Source organism: Protopterus annectens, chromosome 13.part0 (assembly GCF_019279795.1).
Source record: "Protopterus annectens isolate FY-2018-M chromosome 13.part0, PAN1.0, whole genome shotgun sequence".
In the NCBI taxonomy this organism is placed as follows: Eukaryota; Metazoa; Chordata; order Ceratodontiformes; family Protopteridae; genus Protopterus; species Protopterus annectens.
Window position 1 is genome coordinate 619,438,229 of NC_056747.1, and position 20,986 is coordinate 619,459,214.

Consider the following 20,986-nt stretch of genomic DNA (forward strand, 5'->3'; position numbering starts at 1 on the left):
AAGCAATCTGTAAATTTTAAAATTATATTTTAAAGAAATTAGACCTTTTATTTGTTATTGTGGTCAATAAATGCAGCCCTGATGTACAGAGTTTCCTGCAACCTGCTGTACCTTCAAAAGAATTCAAGAACTTATTTCAGTACCAAGAGCACTTATAAATAAAATCAATATACATTAGTCTTTTTCTGTTTTGTTTTGTAAAATACTTGAATAAATAAAACTGACATCATTAATCTAAATGTATTCAACTGTTTTGAAGGAGTGAAAAGAAAATATATGCAGTATTCCATTGAGTATTAAGCTCTTTGCCTTTAATCAAATACTAAATGCAAGCATGCTATATAAATAAATGGTGTGAATGAACTGGATACATATATAAATATATAAATTGCATATATAAAAATAAGTCATATTGTTCGCTAAACATTTTAACAAATTGCTTTAAGAATTTAAGCAACTCAAAGACACCTACACAATGAAAATATATCCATATTCAGGCATACAACTCAATATTAACTACATTGTAGAAGTGAGTATTAGGGGTGGGGACCTCAAGAATAAGACAGAAGTTAGAGAACAAACCTGGATCCTTTCCTTATGAATGGATTGGCTCCCAGGCTTAAATGAAATGTTCTCTTTAAAACTGGCTTTCAAAGCTCGGCCACTCCCACACTGACGTTCTACTTTTCATAGTGTTTTAGAGAATTTGTGTATATTTAGTAGGTTTTTTATATATTAATTTGTAGAGATTGAGTTGAGAGTAGACAATATTGTAATATATTCAAGCACGTGTATATAGTCATTTTTTATTGTTAATGCTTTTGATCACATTGATTGGTAATAAGAGGAAATTATGTCATAGTATTGGTGATATATAAGTAGGATGGGCTGTTTGAATTGCTGTCTGATGAAGAGATCTTTGTGTCGTAAAAATGCTTACTGTTTTTATCCTCTGTAATTAAATTAGTTTATATTCAGCCAAGGTAGTCGTGCACTTTATTTTCTTTATTTAAATATGTTAACAAGTCCATAGAACTAGTTATTTAAGTTGATACCAGATGATTTATCTTTTGAGTGTGAGGGCTCATTGTGCTTAGCTTTAAGCTGTTTCAAGTAAGGAGGTTATTGGCAGGTCTTGAACTTTTAAGTAACTATATTCCAGAGGATGGATAATTTTAAGTAACTATATTCCAGAGGATGGATAATTTCTGTTAAAGGATGGAACATCTTGGAAAGAATCCTTCTTGTTGATGTTCCTTGAACTTCTCTTTTTTCTTCAAATATTTTATCAGGTGCTAAAAGGACCAAACAGCAAGCTCCATCTAGAGTATCTGCATTTTGAGTTTGTATGTGTTCAAGCAAATTTTCTGATGGCAACTAGATCATACTTACATTTTAATGCCAAAAACACTTTAGACTCAGAATTCTTAATCACAGAAAACAAGTATTTATTTTCCTTAGAGCTCCTAATGTTTTTCTTTCTTTTATTTATTTTTGCATAATTTTACTTTTAATAGAAAGCAGCATTCTGACAGCATAGTGTATGACATAAGTAATGATCAGCTATCAATCAGTACCAAAGCATTAGTAAGATTAACTGTTTTACAGTACTTGGCTAACAACCTTCCTCCTTCGCTCCCCCTGTAAAAGGTAAAGTAAATGGAGGCAATAAAGATGTCCTGGGAGTCTCTAAATTTGTAGGGACAGACAACCTAACAGAAACCAATTTTAGATTAAAGATGATAGGTCCTCTTATCGAATTTGTACAACAAATTCGCTGTCTGTGGGCTGGTGACTGAGTTATAAGATATTTTGAATTCTTATTCCAAAAGTTCTGGACTGTTTTGAATATAGAAGGAATCCTCTCCATGTATTTGGAGATATTTAGCATTTGCGAAAGTAGCATCTTTGAAGACATGTCTGAAAACATGACAACTATAGTTTTCACCTATGATGTCTATGGTACCAAAAACCAATATCTTAGGGGAGGGACAAGGAAGACTGCAAAGAAGACTCCTTATGATTGGTTATAATATAACGAGGTGATAAATTTAAGATAATAACAAGCATTCGCACTCTCTTCTGGGACAATAAGTGAAAGGCTATTCTCCATTTTCTTTTTGTCTGGCACATAAATATGTACCAACATAGATGTTGAGTGTTTGAATTATGACCTATGTCAGTTACTGAAAGTGACTAACAATGGCACTGCAGCCTTTTCAAATGAGGTAAAATGATCTCGTATGCCATTTTTATAACACCTTTACTGAACTATCTCTTAAAATAGTGGCCAAAATACATCTCTCTCTCTCTCTCTCTCTCTCTCTCTATATATATATATATATATATATATATATATATATATATATATAAAGCTATATCAACATGTTCCCAGTTACAAACATTATACATCACATTTGCTCTATTGTATAATTATCATCATTCCAACATTACATAAATTGCTCAGTTCTTGCCTTCTCTTAAATCTCACTCTTTCTCTAAAACATTACTCTGCATGCATTGGTCCTACAATTTCCATTTTTTCTGTGTAACTTGCACCTACCCTTTTCTAAAGACCCACTTCCAGTTCTTTTATCTCTGTTACAATATTCAATACCTCAAATAGATTTGGTTTAGAGTTTAATTTCCATTTTCTAATAATTGCTTTTTTAGCTGCCACCATAATTACACTTAACAAAGTCTTACTATGTCTAAGCAATTCAGATCCTCTGTCCTAGCTCAGAAGAATAATTTGGATAGTTACACCCATTTGCTCATCCAATATTCCTGACAGAGTACTCTATAGGGAATTTTTAAATCTTTACCCTCCCCAGACATATGTTTCCAATTAGCTCGTTCTTCCCCAATCACACCTCCAACATGTGCTGTCTACTTGAGGAAAATTTGAGTCTATTGTGGTAGAAATATACATATGCAAATACTTCCAAGCAGACATCCTAAATCTTCTAGATATTTTTGCATACTCGGGCACCATACATATGCCATCCCATTGTTTCCTGTGTATTGTTTGCCCAGTCCCTCTTCCCAATCTTTTCTAACCTCCTCTGATTGATTTCCATAATTATCATGTAATATTTTATATGTCCTACTAATTATTTCTTTTTTGACAGCAGCTTCTGTTCTAAATAAGAACTCTATCAGAGGAGGTCATTCACTTAATATACCCCCATCCATTTGTCTTTGGCTATACTCTGATATCAATCCCTGATAGGGATGGCAGTTTTTAGCCTGTACTCCAACTGTTTTCTTGGCCTATTGCTGTTGTATTACCTTTCCCTGTCAGCTCTCCTTTCTCCATTCCCATGTTGGTTTAGTCTTTAGAATACTTTCTGCTGCTTTATGAATATAATATTCTGTATGGTTATTTTTATTTTCCTTAATGATCTGCATCCAAAGTCCCACTCTCTTCTTATTTCTTGAATTTCTCCCATTTCATCATCACCATTCTTTTCCACTTTAAATTATAGCTTTCTGCTTGAACTATTTATATAAGCCTTAACTGTGTTGCTCTAAAATATCTCTTTAAATCGAATAATCCGAAACCACATTGTTCTATTGGAAGTATCAACTTATCCCACCTGACCCTTGCCCAGTTCCCTTCCCAGATAATTTTTTTTCAACTCTATTAATTATTGCCCACAATGACTCCTCTGCCTGATGAAAATATGCATGACCTGTGTATAAAACTAAACAGACTAAAAACATTTTCACTGCCTGTATCTTACTATCTGTGTCAACAAGAGCTTAATGTTTCTCAGTTTTTCTGCAAGATATTTTGTTTACTCTCTTCGCACATATCCTTGGCTGCCATAATGGAATAATTTTTAATCGATATTCTTAAATACTTTATTTTATCATGTCTCCATAAATATGGGTATGACTCTAGCACTCATTGCAGGCAGGGTAGAAACTGTAGCAACTGTTTGGTACATTTACAGCAAGCAGTTTGCTACAGTTTATAAGAAGAGATGTTTTTGTTAAGTAAAACTGAGTGCCATAGTGCTCCATAGAGGCCGGGTATAAATTGCAGGAACTGTTTTCTACATTTGTAACAAGCAGTTTACTACAATTTATAAGACATTTTTTAAACTAAAGCATGAGTGTCATTGCTGTCCATGCTGGTAGGGTATAAGTAACAACTGTTTGCTACATTTGTAACAAGAATTTTGCTACACTTTAAAAGAAGAATAAATTCTTCTTTTTTTAAAAAAAATGGAGGTATGTTGAATGCAGGGTACAGAAATAGGATCTGAATAGCTAGGCAGGAAGGAGGGGAGCTGTGTTTTGCATCTGGATACCTAGCTGGTGTGCTGGGGTGCTGGTTCATGGTACTGGCACAGTGCATTGCTTGAGTCAGCTACACTTCTGTCTATTAATCTTGTCAAATGTTTGCTTCCCATCTACAAAACCGAACTGATCCAGATCTATTGGTTTTGGCAAAGCATTTCCCAATCTTTTAGCTATTATAGACATAAACACATTATAATCATGGTTTAAAATTGAAATGGCCTAAATGTAGCATAGCTACACCCACCACAGCTTTCTTGGAGGATGTTGGTCTTTCCCTCCTTTTAAAATAATGTTAGACAAAACCTTCTGGATCATTATCACATTCTTCTCTCCTAGCTTCCAGACTTCCACAGGAATACCATCTGCTCCTGCAGACTTTTCTGCAGATTGATAATACATCACTGTTTTTATCTCATCTCCTCCTGCCTTATCTGTTAATTGTTGAGCCTCATCTATCTCTAACCTTGGCATATCTAAGTCTTCCATAAATATTTCCATTTGTGCTTTTTCTTAATTTCTACATTCCTCTGCTTTATAGAAATTTTCATAAAATTTCCAAAATATCTCTAATACCTCTACAGGATCTCTGGTTATTTTTCTTGTTATAGGCTTCCTAAGTTTGACAGCAACCCTTTCTATTTTCTGTTGCTAAGTCATTGTGCTAAAAGTTTTTGTGCTCTGGAGTTATCAAAAAACAGTTAATTAATAGCAATCTTTCTAAACTCATGCCTATTATCCAGATATTCCCTTATTTTCTTTTTTGTACTCTACAGTTGCTCCTCTTCTTGTTCTGTGATATTTCCTTTATTCTGCAATACTTTAACATTTGTCAGTCCCCCTAAATAATTCTTGACTTCTTAACCATGTCTCTTTTTCTTTTATTTCTACCCTATGTTTAAACTCCACTTTCATGTTATCCTTCTCAATAGCTATAACTTCTGAAGAAATGTCTATCTTCCCTAATAACTCTCAAACAATTTCCACTACCCATTCCTTAAATTCATCTTTTTTATCAGGTAAGTGCGGAAGCACCAGTGTAATTTTCACTTCATTACCCTGCATTTTTATTTTAGTTTATATTGGTGCATGATCTGAAATAGCTACTGGATATGTGTCAGAGCTTTCAAGTAACTGCAAATGCTCCTGTGAAATATAATTTTTGTTTTGTTTAGGCCAGTTATTGTACCTTGGGGAAGAATATGTAAATTCTTCCAGGTTACAGTTACTGAGTTCACATCATCCATACCAAGTATTTTCAACATTTTTTATAACTCTACCTTCTTTTGTTATATTTCCTTTCTATGTCCCCCACATATATCCTTACTGTTGCAAATCAAGTTCCAGTCCCTACCTATATGTAATACTGCCTGCTGAAAGATGGTTATTTGTCCCCAACATTTTAAAACTCCATAATAGTAGTTGTAGGTCTAATGTAAATGCATGCCATTGTAATCCTCCACCCTTGCTAGTACCCCCTTACTACCACAGATCTAGCATTATTATATTTCCCCCTTTTCTATCACTATTGGAGCTCCTCTAGCAATTACTATAAATACTCCCCTTTTCTTTAGTCACTGACATTCTGACGAATATCTATCCTGAAGTCCTTTCTTTATCAAATTCACATGCTCATTTGTTTCCAAACATGTCTTGTGTATCATTGCTGTTTATACTCTGCATTTCTTAATATAATTCAATATTCTTACCTTTTTGTCTATACCTGTGAAGCCATTAATATTCCAAAGTAAAATGGATAGTGTAGTCATTATGATAATAAATTATTTCCACCTATTATATATGACAGCTTTTTATAATGTCTATTTCCAACTTTTGTGTTACATGCACTCACTAATGTTTGGCAGGTTTGATCTTTTACACAGTTGTTTCTTGCCATCTCCATTTGAACCTACGTCACATTTTACAAGACTTTTTATTTTATGAGAACCTGCAAAAAAAAACACCCTCAGAACACCATTATAACCGTTAAACTTAAAGCAAACACACAAAACTATGTACATCTTCAAATAATGAAAATGAATCATCCTAATAGGAATAATTGTCCCAAATTGACAGCTGCACACACAGGCATTGTCTAACATAAAATTAAGATTATCCATGCTAAAGTGGATGTTACAGACTCGTTGCTGACTGTTCTTGTCTTATCTCTGTTCACCTCCTAGATGTGAAAATAGGCTTGTATGCTTTCAGAAAACATTAGCATTATAACCTTAAGCAAAACTGCACTATCTTTAAGTAAAACTAAATTATACACTGTTCTAGTAAACACGTGGAAGTATTTAAGTTCAAGGAAAGCTACTAGCTCTTATTCATTTCCAATAACTTCAGACTTTATTTTTATTGAGCTGCTTGCCCTTGTACCTTTTAATTTTATGTTTTCACCAGGTAACAATGCTCAATCTTGAGATTTATTGCATGCACCTGTAGTCAATTGTCTCCATGGAAACTTAAGAACACAATGTACAACTACTTTCAGCTACAGACCTCTCTACTTACACACTAAACATTTATTTTCTAAAGTAAAATTTTTCACTGCATTTATAGTGATTTCTTATTTTTAAAGCCCACATGGTTAAACAGAAACCTTGTTTTTAGTGGTGCAGAAGTTAACGTTGTCACCTCACACCAAGAGGTTTTCCAGTTCTAACCTTGGCTGGGGTGCCTTCTGTGTGGAGTTTGCATGTCCTCCCTGCATTCACGTGGGTTTCCTCTGGGTACTCCAGCTTCCTCCCACATTCCAAAGACATGTGCCTGGAGGATTTCTCCCCAGGCTTCCACTGAAAATAGGCTCTGTCCTAGTCAGACTTTCCAAGTCAACAAATGTTAAATAAATAAATAAATAAAAATATAAATTCAGCCAATAGCTATTATCCAGACATTCACCTGTGCAAAAGTAAGGAAAAACATCTCAACTCTACATATATTATAATCAGTGCACTTTTACACCCCATCCCCCGCCTGAACAGCCAAGATTACAGTATACTAACTCAAACATGCTTTTTTTTAGCTACCCCTGACTACATACTGCACAATCTGCTTTACTATAAAACATGCAGTTTATATCACAAAATGTTTTATACAAATACTAAACTATTTTACATATGAAGTGGGGTATATGCTATTCAGTCCACACACAAGCTTAACAAAGTCAAAAAAGGTTTAGTTTGCCTCAGACTTTTTTTGTAAAGCCATATTTCACACATTTGATTGATGCTGTATAATCTCACATTCATTCACTAATTTGAGTGATGCTGGTCTTCTTCATACTCATCGCCATCACCCAACCCCAGACTCTGGTTCAAGTTTAAGGTACTCCCAATTCTTTTAGTCAACCCCTGTGCTTTTTTCTGTCTCAAAAGCATTTTCCATTGAAACAGTGGAAAAGGTTTTACTGACAAAGTCTCTCTATAAGCTTTATTATCAGAAGAATGACAGTCAGTGTCCCTTTTGTTTGATGACTCATTTTTTGTGGGACAAACTGTTCTTCATCAAAAAAAATGTATTTCATACTCCACGAAAAAATACCCTGAAGACAGATGGAAACAGCAGCTTGAATCTCATACGTGCTTCTCGATATTCCATGATTGCTGGGAAGAATTTGTTTGTCTTATGCCTGGTGTACAGTGAATAATCGTTTTACACAAACAATATACTGTCTCCAATTTTTAATACTTTGCCCATCTGCCACAGTTTTGTCAGGATCAACTGTTTCTGTAGGTAAGACTGCATCTTTACTAACACAGATCTAGACTGCTTTCTCATGGTAAGATTTACAGCATATATACAATGTGCCCTTTCAATTAACAAATGCTGCTTTGGAATACTAGTCCAGTTGTTTATTTGTTTTTTTATAAAATGAATACAGTTTGTTTCTTCTAGTTTCTCTGGTACAGCAGAAATTTTCAGGTTTTCTTGGTGTACTCTGTCCCTTAATTCTACCATTTTTGAAACAGCTCTTCTTCAGAAGTCTCATGCTCAGCTAGCTTTTTCTCCATTTTGACCTCTGATTTTGAGATTTATTAGTTCATCCTAATAGCTGTTTAAAGCTTCTTCCATTTTTTATAGACATTTGTTGTTTGAGTTGATATATCCATCAATGTTTCATTTATTTTAATCAGCTCTGAGCACATTTGATTTATTTTGCACCTAAATTACTGGACACCATCTCTTCTACCAAAGCTGGAGTTTGAGCTGCTTTTTGCTTAACAGTTGTAGGACTCTTCCCAGTCAGTGTTCTCTCTTCACCCTTTCTAGATGATTTTCTTTCAGGGTCTCCAGTTTTCTTCTTTACTGTCATCCAAGCAGTGTGCTTACATTTTACAACAGAACCATTGATACAATTCTGGTTAAATGAAGATGATGTCTCACAGCTCTATCATCTGGATTCATACTCCTCAACCTTTTACTTAAAACAAATAATTAAGGAAAGCCAGGTATGTTTAAAATGTTAAACACCACCTCTGGGACTAACATTAGTAAACTACACCCACCATTCCTAAACATGGAAGTATCCATCATAGCAAAACATCTAACACATACTTACAATCTCTCTCTAACATTTGGTATATTCCCTACACTTTCAAGTACTCTATCATACTTCCCCTGCCAAAGGTCCATACCCAAGTACTGTACAGGTTTTAGGTCTACATTAAACATGTGCCCCATGACTAAAATATTTGAAAAGACACTTTACAAACAGATCTTTAATGACATAAACAGCAATTGTGTTTTATGTTATAGGCAGCATGGCATTCATAATGCATTCATTACCCTAACTGAATTAGGTCTCACCAAACACCATGATACTGGGGGATTTCAACTACCCAAACATTGACTGGGAAAACTACTCAAGTCCCAACTCTTTCACCCAACGGTTCCTGGAGTTTATAAACTCAAATGCCATGGAACAACTGGTCACCACTCCCACAAGAGGGGACAACATATTGGACTTGGTCATCACCAACATGGGGGCTCAATGTTCCACACCAGAGGTAAACCCCTCATTGGTAAGGTCAGACCATAAACTAATCACAGTGGACATCCACATCCCAACCCCACCCCCAGTCAAGGAAATCACTGTGAAAAATTTCTCAAAATCAAACCTCACACTTCTCAAGACCGAGGTGGAAGGTTTCAAAGCCCCTGGGCTAATGGAAAATGCTACCCAAACCACAGAATCCTTTACAAATGCACTCTATGAGCACCTACAGGAATGCATGGATCATGCCATCCCATGTAAAACCAAGACTCACTCCTCCAAAAACAGGAGACCAGTCTGGTGGACCCCGGCCATAAATAAACTATACAACAGAAGGAGGAAACTATTACATGATAAAGCAAAATCCCAAAAAGGGAAGGCATCCCTGATCAGTACTAGCAAGAAACTTTGAGCCCTCATAAAATAATCAAAGGCTGGCTTTGAAAGAAAAATCACCAAAGACTCTAAAGATAATCACAAGGCGTTCTTTAGCTACGTCAAGAATCTGGGTGGCAACTCTCAGATCTGCTCTGAGCTGGTGCAAAATGGCACAAAATACACTGAACCCACTGACATTGCCAACATCCTGGCGGACAGGTTCAGTGCAAACTTTATCCCCCTTCTCCCCAAAAGGGCTAGTGTCTATCCCAGAAGAATGCAGTCCCCCAGACATCACAGACACACAGGTGAAAGCAGCCCTCTCTAAAGTAAAATACACAGCATCAATGGGACTGGATGGTATCCCAGGCTGTGTCTTACATGAGCTCCAAAATGAACTAAACACTCACATAAATTCACTGTTCCAACTCAGCCCTCAGCCTTACCACAGGTTATGTACCCAAAGAATGGCATACAGCAACAGTGATCCTGCTCCACAAAGGTGGCGCCACAATGGATCCTGGGAACTATCACCCTATAAGCCTGACTAGCCTGGTCTGCAAGGCTATGGAGTGCATCATCATGGATCTCTTAAACAAAGTCATTGGGAACCTCCAAACACTGGACCCTACCCAATTTGGCTTTGTTAAAGGCAGATCTTGCCTCTTAAACCTAGTTGACTTCTTCAAAATAGTAACCAAAGCCATAGACGAGGGAAGGGTAGTCCACACAGCCTACCTGGACCTTGCAAAGGCCTTCGACACAATACCCCACTCTGGCATCATAAATAAGCTTACCAGCTTAAACATTAACCCATATGTCACAAGATGGGTTGCAAACTGGCTCAGGGATAGAACTCACATGGTCAGAGTCGTGGGTGCATTGTCCAAAACTAAACTGGTTACAAGTGGCGTCCCACAGGGCTCAGTCCTGGGACCCCTCTTGTTCAGTATATACTTCTCTGAAGTACAGGCAAACATGGGAGGACTGTGGCTTACCAAGTTTGCAGATGATTGCAAACTGGGAGCCATAATCGACTCACCAGCTGACACAAGCATCCTCCAGAAGGGCCTTGCGTAGATGGATACCTGGTGTCAGAACCATGGTCTCAAGCTAAATGCCAAAAAGTGCATAGTCATCCCCTTTGGGAAAAACAAAGTGCCCACAAACTACCACATAGGAGGTAATCCAATAAGTATGAAAGAAGTAATTAGGGATCTGGGGACCCAAGTAGATAGTAACCTCTCCTTTGACAATCACAGTGCCAAAGTGATTAGAAAAACCTTCTATACAGCTCACCTAATCACAAAGGGGTTCACATCTAGATCAAGAGAGGTCATTGTGCCCCTCTACTCATTGCTCATCAGGCCCATAATTGAGTACAATGCCCCATTTGGGATGTACCTTACCCGACACCTGCAACAGCTGGAGAGACCTCAAAAATACTTCACCAAGAGGATCGCGGGCCTCAAACAGATGCCCTATGCAGCTCGACTAAAGAAACTCCAGCTCTACTCAGTTGCTTACCGCCTACTCAGAGGCGATCTCTGCCTGACGTACAAGGCCATGTCTAACCCGGAATTGTTGGACATGCTCCACCTCAAGAAAACCAAATCCATTAGAGCTACATGCTCCAGGGATTTAAACCTTAGCACAACAATAAATAGGACATGCTGGAGGGATAGATTCATATCCCAAAGGCTTCCCTCGATCTGGAATAAAATCCCAGTACATGTTAGGCAGAGCCCCTCGCTGACCCTCTTCAAGAGAAATCTTGATGAGTGGATGGGAAATCATGGATTTACTCCTGGGATCACTTCTATGGCTCTGCTGGACAGAGGCTCAGGAATCTAGTCTAAAAGGGAGGTGAAAGCCAACACATTGTGGCTAGGCTTATAAATGCCCTAGGACAGATAGCCTAGTACCTACCTATGAACCTATGAACCTATGAATTTGCAAAAGAATACACTTACATTAATATAAATAGTGATCTCATCACAGGAGGACTCTATAGATGTGACAAGATCTTTTGGAATTGTAAATCATTCAATGCTGTTGAATAAATTAATCAAGCTTAATTTGGTAGGAATACATTCATTTGGTTTAAACAGAATACATTAAATTGAGTGACCTACCTTTCCTTGATCGGGTATAACACAGAGTGGAAATGTCAAATCTCTCAGTGGCGAATGGACAGAATGTCATACAAAACATCAAATGCGACATTTCTGACCACTCTACCACCTAAACAAGCACTACCATGGGTCAAAAGGGGGGATATTTTGCATTTCGCAACAAATCAGTTTGCAATTATGAGAATTTGCACTGCTTTCAAACATTTTCCGATCGGCCATCCACCGGCCAATCAAATCAATGTATACCAGTTTAAACATCACTTAGAGTATAGAACATTCCAAATCTTTGCCCACAGTACCCTATCAGAAAAATATACCCTCGATACTGGTATACCACAAGTGTCAACACTTGGCCTGCTTCTCTTCTCACTCTTTAAAATTGATTTGACCCACAACCCCCCCCCCCCCACATAGTTTTGCAAGCAGATGATCTCTTACCCATGGAATCCACAAAATCCACTTCAGGGCTCCAATATAAGCCTCAGAATATTTTCATTAATCTATACAACTGGATATACAACAACAAGCTTCTTATAAACCGTAATAAATCAAGTGTTATGTCATTTGTCTCACCACAAAAACTTCCAAATCTTCCTCCACTAATAATAAAAGACAACAAGAATAACACTATACCCAGTGCAACTGACTTACACTTGATTCTATCTTACCCTCTGCAGTATACACTTAGAAGGTTGTCAATATAACTCTTGCACAACTGAAACTCTGCAATAAAATCTTCAATTTCCTTGCTCCATCTGCTAGTAGAGCACTTGGAATAAATGTTCTCATCATCCCTGGGGCAGAGGGATAAAGTCCTGACTGTGACCCAGATTACCTGAGATTGATTAGAGATTTAGGAAAATGGAAGTATGGGGGGGGGGGGGGCAAAAGGCATGCATGTTATGTCAGCATGCTCACTTGGGTGGGAGAGTTGTAGAGGCTCCTCTCATTGTGGTGACCTGGTGCTCTAGGATTGTGGCACAGTCTGTTCCCTTGAGAACAGGCCCAAGGAAGGAGGTCAATCTTCCCAAGTCCTGAGGTAGCCCTTGCAGAGGCATTAAGTAGCTGGCATGCCTCCTTTTCAGGGCTATAGGTTGTTCCACCATTGTGTCATAGAGTCCCTGTCACCAACAGTAGGTGAGGTTTGACTGCATCAAAAAATGCCCTAATGGTGGCCAGGATGATGGTTCCATGATTGACTCTTGGTTCATAGTGACTAAATGCGCTGGGAAGAACTTTTGCCCTGTGAGGAATGAAAAGTTCAGTAGCTCATAGGGAGCTGATAGTGAGCAGGTAGCAAGGCACAGAAAAACAAACTGTAATAAAAAAACAACTAAATGCCCTCATCCTTTCAGTATGAACTCCCACTGTTAATCCTTTATTCTAGCCCTAATACTTAAAAGCTCAGCATGGCATGGAATAAAGCATGTAGGTCTGTACTACTAAATGACATACTCATCCATCACTGTGATCCTCTACAAGGGTTCAAGTGGCTACCTATACTCAGCAGAGCCACTTTACAACTCAGCTCCATCTTATATAAAATAATTACACTTGGTCAATATCCATCCCTATAAAAACAAAACTATCCATTAGAAATGACATATATTCTCTTCACGATAACCAGGATGGACTCCTTAGCTAGACCACGTTTTAAGTTTACTACAGGTAAAAAGACATTCAGTATGCTCAGGTAAGCCAGCCATGTGGAACTATCTTCCAAGTGTATTGAGGAAACAACAGACACTGAGTGCCTTTAAAGCTAATCTGAAACAACATAAACTTAATGAAGCAATGCAAAATGCAAACTGTCTGTGCTTTTGTGATGCAGGACAACTGACTATAACAACACATGCATGTATGAGCATCTATAGTCAGCGGTTACTATTTTAACTCACTTTTGTGCAAATTAGAAACTCACTTTATTGAATCTATAATGTTCTTTTCAGTGTATGTAAACATAGGTCATGCCATTTTAAAAACTGTCAGCATTGTAAGCACACAATAATTACAAATAAGAGCCATTAGGTTAATTGTAAAGTATAAGCATTCAAATTTAACACAAAAGTCATGAGGATGGTGAGAGGTTATTCACACTGCTACTCACACCATCCCATGAAGACATGACACAGCTGTACTTTCTTTCTTCAGGAGCACTCTTGCAGCAGTATTTATTATTTATGAACAAAATCCCAAACAGTTTATAGATTAGTCCATGGTAGTGGGTATCAAAGAGAAGATCCCCTGCAGTACTGCCCTAATAAAGCTTATCCTGATTCTAAACTGGGCATGTACTGTGTTTTATAAATGTGTGTATGTTGGACTAAGTTACACCTTTATAGATGATCTGAGCTGAAACATTTTAAATAAGCAGTTTGCATGACAGTAGCTCCAGTAAACAATATGCTGTGATACTATTTTGTTGCATTTGACACAACAAAAGGCAGCCCAGTGAATGAGACACTAACAAAATTTGCTTAGTAACTGGCAAGCACTGTTTTCCCTTTATAAAGCAGACAGAAGATATCAGTTTTCCTGATGTCCTTTGTTTTCTACAAATAATATGTGAGCTGTCTGTGCCCATCGATGGTGTGTAATAGTTTTCATCTTTGTTTTCCTGTTTTGGAAAAAAAGAGGTAATTGTATACTTTGTTTCAAAGGAACAGCTGAGACCACTTTAGGTATGAAAGATTAACTGCTTCTCATAGTCATTCTGACATTGTGAAAAAATATTGTTTACTGCACAGTAAGGCCTGCATTTCAGACGTTATTATTGCTTAGGTTACTATTGCCAAAAACAAAGTTGCTGGGGAGGGGGTTTAAATCCAGAGATATACATAGCTCAAAGGAAATAAAGGAAAATGTTCTTTAATGAAATTCAAGTTCCAAAAAGGGGAAAGGTTATATTCAGTTAAATTACTTTAGATGTAGGCCTATGGCATGTATGCAGAAACTACAGGAAGAAAGAAATGCATTATCACTGAATAATAAGACAAGTCTGTCTTATAAAGCTGATTTGCCTAACTTAACTGTCTAAGAATAGGACAGGATGTGTGGTCAGTACACTATTATGCTGCTGGAAAGGAAAACATTCCCATATTGACACACTGGGTTTCCAAGATAAATGAATCTACTTTCTTTGATGACATTACTTACTTCTGCAGAGAAAGTTTATTTGGGATTAACTTCTACAGATGTAGGTTGTGTGGTTTGTCATTTGGATGCAGACTAGCCATTTGCTGCTGTGACAATGATACTGTTCAAAGAGGAAAGGGATTGTGGGGCAACATGCATGCCTTTACAGACTATGAATGTCTCATCTGCTTAAATGCCATGAAGTCTACCTCACTGTTCCACTTTGGGCTCTCAGTATTACCGTCCAGATCAAAGAGACGAGAGTGAGGACACAACAGAGATGAGATCACATATCCATGGGGGAATGGCATGTATTTTCCATGCCTTCCGTGTGATAGAAAACAGAGCAAAAAGTTGGAGTTTCTGTGCTATCCTTTCACAGAAACATATCATCCACGGGGTTTGCCTACTGAACTGTTATGTTTTTTGAAAACTGATCCAACTCATTACTGTTCCTGAGTCTGTTAACAGCGATCCAGTGCCAAAATGTCATCTTTATCTTTTAAGGAAAGTAAAGTGTGACAGTGGTTCAGAGCCCATTCCCAAATATTCAGGGCATTTCTGCATAGAGGATATGCGTGATCCTCCTTACACCACTCCTGTCTTAATGATGCATCACATGACTTTGGTGCTGTATTTATTTATTTGAAAGACCTCTGAATGAGGAACCTGCAGCCCTGTGTTTTGAGTTAGGGTCCCCACTTTCATGTCCTATGTCATTATGTATAGGCAGCAATCCTTTGATTACCTCTGCGTAATATAATATTAATATGTGTGCTGGCACTTGATGGGTGTAAAACGTTTTCAGAGCCACATTTTTAGACTTTACATTACAATTAAACTATTTTGCAGATGCTGCTGTCACTACAATCAGTTGTTTTATAGTCTATAGTTTGATACCAGAAATATCACTAACCCTTTTCTTATGTGGAGTCTACCATTGGTTATTGTTAAAGGGAATAAAGATATGAACCCACGACACCTGTGATACTTTGTTACTGAAGTAGCTGGTAGGTTTGCTATAATGGCTGTAGAGCTGAAACTTCTTTATGTAGGACTCACAGTACAAACGTTGTTTCATAGCAGAGTCTGGTGTTGTATCCTCTGTGTTGAAGGTCACTAAGACTTATATGTAAGTTTAACTCAATACCAAGACTCTGAAATAGTTGGATATCTGGAGTAATATTCTGTCCCAGCTGGGAAGGCAATGTGTATATAACTAAGTTGTCAACTAGAAGGGGAAATATTTCAATCTGTTTTTTCCTTAAATATGCAAGGAACAATGCTAGCAGTTTGAGAACTCTTGGGGTTGTGGGCATGCCCAATTGTTAAATTGAAAATCTGAAAGGCATTTCGTGTAGAAGAGATGTTCAGAATTGTGCAGTTATGCATCATCCATGTTCATCATTGCCTTTCAGATGCACTGGATAATTAGAGAGAATATTCTTAACAGTTATGAAATTTTTCTTAAGAAGTGGGAGATCTAATACAAGCTTCTGTAATTTGTCAGTCTTTGATGCTCCATAGAAATCTTTAGAAAAAAATATATATCCTGTGAATCATCTGATGTACTCTTGTCTGTGGTCATTTACTGCAAATAACTGATGTAAGAAAAAGGCCTCAGCTCTGCATGGTACAAAGGCAGCAGAAAGGGGAAATGGGGTCCTTGCAGTGATTTGGATTTGTTTTGCATTTGTCTGCATCTTTTCTGGTGGGTCCTGTATTAATGTTTATAGCCTTATCTTTGCTGCTGCCTCTTTTGTTGTTTCCTGTAAAACACCATCTTAGGAACTGGGAATAGGTGCATGAAACACATTTCCCTTCCATAATGGTTTTCCACTTTCTTTTTTATTATTTAACTTAGTCAGTTGTTCAGAGCCTGTATTTAAGGAAACATCAAGAATTTCTGATATTACACCCTTTAGAAAAAAGTTAGATTTATATTCAGGCATGTCTCCTCATAGTAACAGCAGTTACTGTTGCCCTTATTAAGACATCCATTGTATTTAGTCATGTGTGTGCTGACTTTTGTTTATATGGACAAGCAGAACTAACTCTTCAATAGTATCTGAATCTGGTAAAGTTTGCAAGGATTCCTGAACCTGCTTCGGAATGGATCTCTTACACTGGACCTTATGCTTCTTATATTTCAAAGCAAGTATTGCTATGTTAGAGGGTATATGCACCTTTTTCCAATCTGTTTATCAATCTGGTTTCTTCATCTTGTAATAAGGAAGCAGCAGCAACAGCTGTTTTTTTTTAATTATTTTGTTCCAAGCAAGAGCAAATGAAAATGTAATTGGAGTCGGACTGATATAAAATTTTAGAAAAGGCCCCATTTGTCAGAGTCCTGAACAGTTTTTAGGAAACAGAAACTTCAGAGAAGATGAATTTGGCTGAGGTACATAAACATACAGTGTGCAATGAGAAGGCTAACACACAGCTTAAAGTCTATACCAAACAACAGTACATTTTACAGTGATTTGCTTGCAGTAGCACAATGTATGGTGTGCCACAGCACAACATCAGCTGTAACTCATGCAAATGAACTGCACAAGGAGCAGAAGGCAGCAGTTCAGGAATGACAGATGTCACTGATCAGGAGGTAGAATCAGCACTGAGAAAAGTATAGACAAGCAGCACCTAAGGGCAGTAGTGTAGCCATTACTGTGAAGAACCTCCAGGCAAGCCTGATATATGGCTCCTTTATTAGACAAGGGCAGCAGTTTCAGTTCCAGATAGACAACTAAACTGTGACCATTTTAAGTAACTTGTCCAGATACATGGAGGTATATGGTGCTACAGAGTCTTCAATTCCCATTCGGATGGGGTCATCATGGCTGGGACTATCCTGGCCAATGGTACTTTTCAAACTTTTACTGGCAATACTGCTGGTATATATCCTATGTCTTAGCCAGCTCTATCAGTTCATCCATTTCTGGTGGCCCATGCAAGAATTCATATCGGGATGCCCTTGAACTACAACAAACATCACTAAAGTAGGGCTTCTACAGGATCTCCAGACTGCCAGATATTGGTGGCACTCTGGTGGCACATACATTTTGAGCTATAGTGATGTACATAACTGTGTTAACAGGCATGAATATCACTCCATAAAGACCCAGTTGCTATGTGACAAAACTGGATATATAATGGATATCTGTGTACCATGTACCTAGTGGGCACACATGATGCACCTTTTTGACACTCTAGCTCATACCAGCACCATTCATAAAGTGACCTACAGCCATGGCTGTTGAGTCCTGTTTGAGAATCACAAACAGTGGCCAAATAGTAATACAACCTAATGGTGAACAAGAAAAACATTACAGTATGTGGGCTCAAGAGAAATGCACACAGTAAAAATTTGATTTCATTAGATGATTCTGAAGGAGCAGTTCAATGCAATCTAGATAAGGCCTACTGAACAGTAACAATGGGCTACACAGCTTATAACATACCAGTAAGTATCCTGACACCAACAACTGTAGTAGTGTCAGCACAGTATGCCAACCACTCACATAAATATGAAGCAGAAATAGCACTTGCCTAGGCAGGCAGGACAGCAAGTCAGACAAACTGGCTGATGAAGAGCACACTAATGCAGAAGTTATTTGATATGGTAAGTGCTGCATGTAAAAAACATATGAGGATTGTTGATATGTTTATAAAGTAATACAGAACAATGTGAATAAGCTACAACTCAGCATAATATAATGTGCAGGGGATGAGATTAGGTATCAAGCAAGCAAGTAGCCAGTGCCAGCTAAAACACACTTATGGTAAACATAGCAGGACAGGTATTTCACTCCATTGTGTCTCACCTCTAAGAAGTAGCAGCTGTAATGTTTTGAATGAAACTAGCATTTGTCAGCTACTGCTGTTCCTGCCACCAATACCTCATGTTCATGGCTGCATCCTTGAGGTGCTCCTGACTGCACTGGGCAAGGAGTCCTACATCCTCCAAGATTTCAACTGTCTGTAAAAATCATGTTACCAGTATCAACTTGCAAGACTTATGGTGATGGTGTCCCAACAGCAGCTGAACATTTACAACACCATGTTGATAGTATGCTGATGCTGGGACCCCTTGTAATACCTGTACATGGAAAGCCTCCTGTGCCATGAAGAACAGTGTCTGCTGGTTTTTAACAAGGGCTGTGTGCATCTATAAAAATGCTCAAACACCACTCATGACAGCATGCATCTTAAAACATAACCATGGCATATTGTTACTGTACATACAAAGTTGACTGTCAAGGGCAGAATACAGCTGTCTTATAATCAGAATGAAAACGCACTACAATGTACAAAAAACAGCTGCAAACCATGTGGTAATTTATTAAAACAAACTGATACACAAAACTAGAACTGAGTACTTTTGTCCTTACCAAAGACTTTTTCAGAGTTAAAAACTTCCAGGTTGCTTGTGACCTTTTAAATTCTCCCTATGACCAATCCTCTCAATCACACTCGATCTCTTAGTATTAGCAATCATATTTTGATTGTCAGTGAATAGAAGTGTAGATCTGTGATACAGTAATTCAGATCTGAATGTTTAATTTTGTGTATCTGTGATAAATTGTCTTACATTTGTACGATTATTCTTACATGACACATATGATATGCTTTATTTTATTTTACCATTTTTATTGTGTACTTATAATGGACTGGTCTCCTTTAAGAGGATGAAATTTGTTTCTCAATTACTTAACTGGATATGAGGTGCTGAGGTTGATTGCTGTAAGGGGATTGGTCAAAGGGAATTTTTAAAAGGTCACAAGCAACCTGGAAGTTTTTAACTTTTTCACTTTGAAAAAGTTCTCTGTAAGGACAAAAGTGCTCAGTTCTTGTTTTGTGTATCAGTTTGTTTTAATAAATTGTGAGTGCTTTACATCCCTTCACTTTATTGTTTTTTGTATGGTGGATAGCTGTCTTATGAACTCATATGCTGTCATTCACATCTTATGTGGAATTCATGCAGCAGTTTATCACATTGAGATAAATCCTAGCATACTGATCTTACATTGTCTCAGGAACATAACCAGGGGTGAGGCTCTCACAAAAGCAACTGCAATGGCATCAAATCCACACACTCATTATATGCATGCCAAATGAGCCCTCTAAGTGGCAGTAAATGTGCAAAGACAGCATTACCAAACATATCACTAACCACAACCTCTGAATTCAACAAGCTGAAACCAGACCTATCCTTGCTGCTGTTACCACCCATCTGACCTATGTGTAAGTTGGGTTACCTGCTCAGACACATCAGTAGTTAATACAGAGCAGATTATGGCAACGCAGTGTGCTGCGGAATAAGCCCAAACTGGGCCCTAGGAGCATTGGATGCATGCTGCTGATGTGCAGTGACATTATCCATACTACTGCACACCAAAGACTGTCATGCCTCCACAACAGTCTGTCTAGATGTAAGTAATGCCACAGATTCTATTATTTTGGCACCATCAAACCTCTAGGAAGTAAAAGAATAAAACAAATGTTGGGTCACTGCTCCTAAACCTCTTGTGAAACTGTAATATCAGGTTATTTCTGCTTTGACCAAAGCAACTGTGTTCAGCTCAAAAGAACATAAAATGGGAAAGAAGTAAACACTACAAAACAAGCTAACACCATGGGCCACAGCTTGACTGAGTATACAGCAGTATTATGTGGCCACATATTTTAAAGTGTTGCATCTTTTGTTTAATGGGTGTGCCAGGAGACTAAATGTATACATCAGAAAATATGTTTTTGATTTCATATGGTACAGTCATGTGCACAGTATATACCTGAGACTATTTCCTATAATACTGTGTTCCTACATTGCATCAAAACCTGCTCACAGCTCATGCAGGCAAATTTGTGATTTGGCTTCAGTTTCACTATCAATGGATGTCAACAACTTTGTGTTGGTTCCCTCTCAAGGTGTACCTCAAATGTATGTCTGTGGTGCTATTTATACTAAGAAATTGTTATAGAAGAATGACATAATGCTGTAAAACATCAGACTTTCATTAACATACTAATG

The 20,986-nt window shown here is 37.6% G+C and overlaps 1 protein-coding gene across 1 annotated transcript in view; it reads right to left on the reverse strand.

Moving 5' to 3' along the window:
- DOC2B (double C2 domain beta) overlaps nucleotides 1-20,986 on the reverse strand; it is a 2,257,420-nt gene that overhangs the window by 241,447 nt on the left and 1,994,987 nt on the right. The gene's annotated exons all lie outside the window — the stretch shown is intronic.